The following is a 7302-nucleotide window of genomic DNA, read 5'->3' as shown; positions in this document are numbered from 1 at the left end:
ATACTCCGTGATATGACATTTTGACTATGTGATGACTCGTTGCTTTATGAATGCATTACATTACCGTTATATGATTGGCATGTTTGTTATATTGCGGTTATCCTTGAATCATCATAGAATGATTCTAAACACCCTGGTCAGTTATCATTGTGGGAACAATGATGAATTAAGACTAGCATGAGGTGTGATCGATGCATTGGATGCATATTATAATCATGGGTACTCGTTGTGAACGAGTGACTGGTTGACCCGCATGAGATTGTCACATGGACAGAGTCATGACTTGAATCTCATACAGCAGTTCGTTCTCGGATCCTCGGACCTGAGATGTCTAGAGTATCTGATATGAGGAGTGGCGTATCTTGATTGCGTCAAACGTCGTCTTTAACCGGATGATTATAACGGCGTTGATCAGATACGTTCACGAATCATATGGAGATAGTAGACATGCAATACGGGATTTGTCACCTCCTTAACATGAGAGATATCGCTGGGCCCTCTCGTGGAAATCGGACTATGAAAATGCGTGGCCACGCTATAGATGAAGTTGCATCTGTTCTATTAGTCGATTTGCCAAGACGAGAAAGCGGTTGAACTTGAAGGGTGGCTCAAACCATGCCCTTGTTCAACATATGATATCGTGAGACAAAGGATCAGAACTCGAGCTGTTATTGCCTTGGTTAGATCACCTCTAACTCAATTCAACGTGGGTGGTCATGGCGTCTTGCTAGAGGCTAACCATGACTTGTAGATCAGGAATGATTCTCGAGGCTGCTGCCACTGCGAATGGGCCTACAGGGTCACACACCATTAGGGATGGACTTATATATGAAGTATCGGAAAGGAAGACTTGGACGAGCTGTTACTGCCTTGGTTAGATCACCTCTAACTCAATTCAACGTGGGTGGTCATGGCGTCTTGCTAGAGACTAACCATGACTTGTAGATCGAGAATGGTTCTCGAGGCTGCTGCCACTGCGAATGGGCCTACAGGGTCACACACCATTAGGGATGGACTTACATGTGAAGTATCAGAAAGGGACACTTGGATTTGGTCGAACAAACGGTTTTCGGATCAAATCAGAGTGTCGGGACGGTTTCAGCCTTTTGACTCGGACCGAATCAGTATTTGACTCGGACCGAGTCAGTTCCATGCGAGTCGAAGCCCAGAAAGTGTTTTGGACTTGGCTGATGTTTTGACTCTGACAGAGTCAAGTTTTGACTCAGACCGAGTCAACACTTGGTAATGGGCTTGGGCTGATTCGTTCTGACTCGACCGAGTCAGAGTTCTGACTCGGACCGAGTCAATACTCGGAAAAAGTCACTTTCCAAAAGGGGTTAGGGTTCCTATCTTATAAGAAGGGTATTGGACGCCGTCCTCAACCTAAGACAGACGAAAAGAACCCTAAAAACAGAGCAAAAACTCAGAAGAAATCGTTTCTTTCATAGTTCTAGCTCCGGGGATTAGATCCCACTTCAAATACTTCATAGATCCTAGCAGATCGGTTCCAAAAGCGTTTGGAATCCTTCCCGTCGGTGTGGATACGTGTAGAGGGACTGTAACTTTAGTCCTAGGTGATTAAATAGGCCCCGGATCGACTCCTACTTCCGTTTCTTCAGGAAAGAGGTAAGTATTCGATTCCCACGGTCATATACACGATTATACGGGGTTTTACGGATGAGTTTGGTTGCGTGTGACGTTTGACTAGGTTTAGATTTTCCTTCCGCTCATGAAACCTAGTAACCAAACCCTAGAACGATGAGATGGCATGCTATGAACCCGTAGCGAAACCCAACAAATATATAAATACAGGCCAAAATTTAATTTTTAAACTTTGGGGTGGTTTATCAGAGTTTATATATCAAATATATAGTGTGTGAAAAATTTTCAAAATATTTTAAAGGATTTATAGATGAAATATACCAAATTTATCAAAAGTACTCATGAAACATTATGAAACATATAGGAACACATTTGGAATAACAACTTTGAAACATAAAAATCGTAAAAACCATATTTTAATGTTCAAAACAATATAAAAATAGGTTTTATGAGAGATGTGTAACGTTGTAAAATGATTAAATTAACAAAAATCGCATGGATCGAAGGTTGTGATGGGTTGTGACCGACTGTGATCCATTGTGACCGAAATATACCGTGGGGTCCACATAAAGAACTAGTCAGAATTTCACCATATTTTTATGTTTTGTGGGGCCCATAATTATTATTTCTATTTTTACTTTTAATGTGGGGCCCAGTTTGAATATTTAACCATATATAATTTTTCTCTTAACCCTATATTTTTTCCGTCCCAATTTTTAACCTCAAATTTTTACCTACAACATTTTTAACTAGTATTTTCTGTAAAATATTAAAAAATTCAGATTTTTTATTAACAAAATTCAACATATTTTGGTGTACTCCACTTTCACATAAAATCATCTAAAAATGCAGTTTTTTTGTGAGATATTTTTTCCTCCACTTTAAATTCAACCGTATATATGTTCCCTCCAACATTTTAAGTCCAAAATTTTCCCTACAACAATTTCAACCCAGATTTTTCTCTAAAATATAAATAAATTTATATTTTTAATAAACAAAAACCAAAAAAAAAATCATACTATCAAACAAACAAAAAAGATCATAATTAGGATTCATAACAAAATAAACAAAGCACTTGGTAAAATAAAAGTTAACACTTTCTTCGTGTGAAACCTCTGAACCCTACCACAGACAAATATTATAGTCACCACCTTCTCACGGATCAACATGACATTGTCGTCACATATGAAGGGGCACAACTTATGCTCTTTATCTCTATAAATCGCTTCAACATAGTTGATTGCAAAAACACCGTATTCACAACCGTTATCATTTTGCGGTAGTCCCTCCACATACTAAATGTCGAGTACATCACCATCAGAGAAAGATTTTGATCCAGCCAAGAGACACGTTGTCGGAACTAACATATGTCAGCAATATTATCCAGATATCACTGTGTGACACTGTGACCATGTGACCGTGTGACCGTGTGACTATGTGACCATGTGATCATGTGACCGTGTGACCGCGTGACCATATGACTATATGACTGTGTGATCATGTGACCATGTGACCGTGTGACCATATGACCGTATAAACTTACAATATTTGTGATCCATATTCCGTGGGACATAAGCTCTTTCCCGAAACTTAGACTCCATAATATATCCAGTCCTGACTTCCACAACCGCTTTATGACTCTGACCGTGTGACCTTGTCTTTCGAATCCTCATGTCATCCATACATCCAAACATCGATCCATATGATATTGTGACCTATATGACTGGCCTAAATAATTTTGTGACCGGAACTCACCAATTTCACTCAATTTTAACCACAAACCCAACATTTTATTTCAAAATCTCGAAAATTTCAAAAATATCCAAAACTCTAATATTTTATCGGTCAAATCTCGAAGCCACATTCAATTCAATTGAAAGAAATCTCAAATCAAACAAATCGAAAAGAAATCAAAATTTAATTACCATACAGTTCTCATTCTCGTTCGAAGATTATGAGGAAAATGAACTTGAATCATGTTCTTTCCTCTCGTCGTTACTTTTTCTTTCAATTTCTTATGTAACCTAAGATTTTGATGGGTAAACGAAATTTATGAGAGAAGGAGGAGAGTTCGACGATTTTGAGAGAGAAAACGAAAGAGAAATTGAAGAGGAAGATGAAAATAAGAGAGAGAATGGACGAAGATGATAAAGGTGAAATAAAATAAAGATGATTTTGAAGTCATATTCTTCGTTATCGTCATTTTTTCTTCTTCGAATCTCAAATCTAGTCGAAGATTTAAAGAGAAAACGAAATTTTTTAAAGAAAACTGAAGGGAAATAGAGATTTAACAATGAAAATATCTGATTTTGTTAGAGAGAGAATAAAAATGGTGAATGGTAGGAGAGAGAAAAGAGTCACGAGAGGAGATAATAAAGTTGTTATTTTTATTTTTTTATTTTAAATTTTTAAAATTAAAAAAAGAAGGGTTTTTAGTCTTTTTTATAAATATTTGAGGGTGTTTATGTTTTTGCTATGTTAAAGAGGGTTTTTTGTTTAATTTTTTGTTTTGAAGGTATCACCTGAAGTACGAGAAGCGGTGAGAGAGCTATTTCCCCAATCCAATCCTATCTCTTTCTCTTTCTAACCTTTATTTATATTTTTTTTTCCTGGTTGATCTTAATTATGATATATATATATATACATAATATATATTAATAAAATTATTATTCTCCATCCAGAAAGATTCCAAAATAAGATGATAATGATAAACTTTTTTCACCACTAGTAGAACCATTCTTATAATTTTAATTTTTTTATATAAAAAATTATCAGTAAAAATAAGTGTTGTTCTTTTTTTTATATATATGGTAACATAAGAAATTTAAAAATATATATATAATCTTTTTCTTTTACAAAATGTACTTATTTTAATAGACTCGCACGTACGTATATGATAAATTGTCAAATAGCCAATGTCTATGCCACGTGTCACAGATATATACCGGGAACAACATAAAATTTTATACTTATAAAAAAACATAAAATTTTATGCACTAGGTAATAGTCCGCCGACTAAATAAATATACATGTAGATTTTAAATAAATTTATTATTAATGTATTTAAATTATTTTTTTTATTTTTATTACTTTTATCATTTCAATTTAATTTGCTTGGTCCTTCACGACATACCATAAACTCTTTGTGATACAAAAATTGATTAGTTTTTCGGTGATAAATTTATCATTCTCCTAAACCATTCATCATAAAAATTTGATACATTTAATAAAGTGATATTTTCTAGGTCCAAATTTTTATACGATTGATCTTTCATTTAGAATATGCATTTTCAGATAAAAAACGATAAGTTTTTAAAAAATCTTAAAAACAAAAATTTAATGATATCTAAATATCTTTACCTGAACAAATTGATATTTCACATTAAAACCAAAACTTAGTAGAAAAGTTATTTTTTTTATCATTTATATTTAGAATGTGATATCCTCCTTTGTTACTTTCAAAAAATTAATATCTAAATATAAGATTGCATCAATCTCTATATTCTATATTGAGTCATTTTGTGTTTAGAAAAGTTTTAATCAAAACTATATTGAGATAATACTGCGAATAAACCATTAAGAAATATAAAAAAAATATAAAGTTAAATCTATTGCAATTTAAAGACCTTTTTTTATTATTTTGAACAAAAATCTTAAACATAATGTTAAATATATATATATATATATAACAAATATTATAGTGCATAAAATATTATTGATTTGCTTTGTTTTCGTTAAAATATTGAAACAAATTAGTATTATATATATACACACGATGCATATGTATATGATGTATTAATAAATAGATCTTCAATATATATATATATATATATATATATATATAAATAAGTATCATATAAGTAGAATTTTTTTCACAGGAAGGATGACGGGTGTTATATTTTTTTTAATTCTTCCTATAGTCAAGATTGAATAAATTATATTTAAAGCACTATAAGAAAACACGAAAAGGGTGACGCAAAAAGTGACGCAAATTTTGCGTCACTAAAAGGGTGACGCAACGGTGACGATTGTGTGACGCAAAGGGTGACGCAACAAATGCGTCACCTGAGCGTCACTAAATAGTGACGCTTTTGTGACGCAATTTACAGCGTCACCCAATGGTGACGCAATGATGACGCAAAATTGCGTCGCCAAATAACGCGCGGAAATATCTTCGCTCTTTCGTCACCCTTTCGTCACCATTTGGTGACGCAATTGCGTCATTATATTATACTGACGCAATTTCGTCACAAAAAATTTCGTGACGAAATTGCGTCATTAATAGTGACGCAATTGCGTCACTATTTTTTTAATTTAGTGACGCAATTGCGTCACTATATTTCCTTTAAACCACGCACCACATTCATACACTCTTGCACCCGAAAAAAAACTCAAAAAATGGCATCGAGTAATAACAATATTTATTACTCAAGAAAATGGATGTACGAAAGAGTAAATCCTTCTACGGGTAATGTATCTACGCATTACGAAGAAGGATTGACTAATTTTTTGGAGTTTGCAACAAATCAACATATTTTTCTTCAGAGAGGAAAGATATATTGTCCGTGCCGAAGATGTAAAAACGAGAGGGAAGAAGTTCCAGAAGTTGTGATGAGACATCTATGGAAAAAAGGTTTTGTCTCTAACTATTACGTCTGGGTTTATCATGGTGAGACGTTTCAAATTTCTGATGAGAATATATCTGTGAGAAATACTGATGTCTATGATCAGCCAAATTCATATATTGAGATGGTTCAAGATGCATTTCCATCTCAATATAATGATCAGGTTACAGAAGATCCGATGAATGAGGCATCGAAAAAGTTTTTCGATCTATTAGAGGCTGCAAACCAACCTATTTATGATGGTTGTAAAGAAGGGCTTTCTCAACTATCGGCTTCTGCTAGATTGATGGGGATGAAGACGAGTTATAATCTTACAGAGAACTGCATGAATGAAGTTTGTCAGATGCTGAATGATTATCTTCCCCAAGGTAATAATGCTCCAGATTCGTATTATGATATGTCTAAACTGATGGGATCGTTGGGAATGGAATCGATAAAAATCGATGTATGTCCTAACAACTGTATGATATTTTGGAAAGAATCTAACCAGTTGGACAACTGTCGATTTTGTGGAGCTGAAAGATACAAGGCGAAAAAATCTGGTCAACGCAACCGTGTTCCTTACAAAAGGATGTTTTATCTACCGATTAAAGATCGTCTGCGAAGATTGTATGAATCTCATCAAACAGCTTCACATATGCGGTGGCATGCTGAACATACATCAGATCCTGAGAACATGAGTCATCCATCTGACGGTGATGCATGGAAGAATTTTAACGAGGTATATCCGAACTTTGCATCAGAACATAGAAGTGTTTATCTATGTTTATGCACAGATGGGTTTGCACCGTATGGTCAATCGGGCAAACAATATTCGCTGTGGCCTATTGTTATGTCTCCTTATAACTTACCTCCAGATATGTGTCTGAAAAAAAAGTTCTTGTTCTTGACGGTTTTGATTCCGGGCCCGGTCTGGAGCGTTATTACCTTGGGGAAGATAATCATTCAGCATCTGACAAACTTCATTCATGCAGTTCTCTGTAAGATTATAACTCGTCTTCATCCCCATCAATCTAGCAGAAGCCGATAGTTGAGAAAGCCCTTCTTTACAACCATCATAAATAGGTTGGTTTGC

This window comes from Tarenaya hassleriana, unplaced genomic scaffold (assembly GCF_000463585.1).
Source record: "Tarenaya hassleriana unplaced genomic scaffold, ASM46358v1 Cleome127, whole genome shotgun sequence".
Taxonomy (NCBI): domain Eukaryota; kingdom Viridiplantae; phylum Streptophyta; class Magnoliopsida; order Brassicales; family Cleomaceae; genus Tarenaya; species Tarenaya hassleriana.
The sequence above is the reverse complement of the archived record's forward strand: the minus strand, read 5'-3'. Positions refer to the sequence as shown.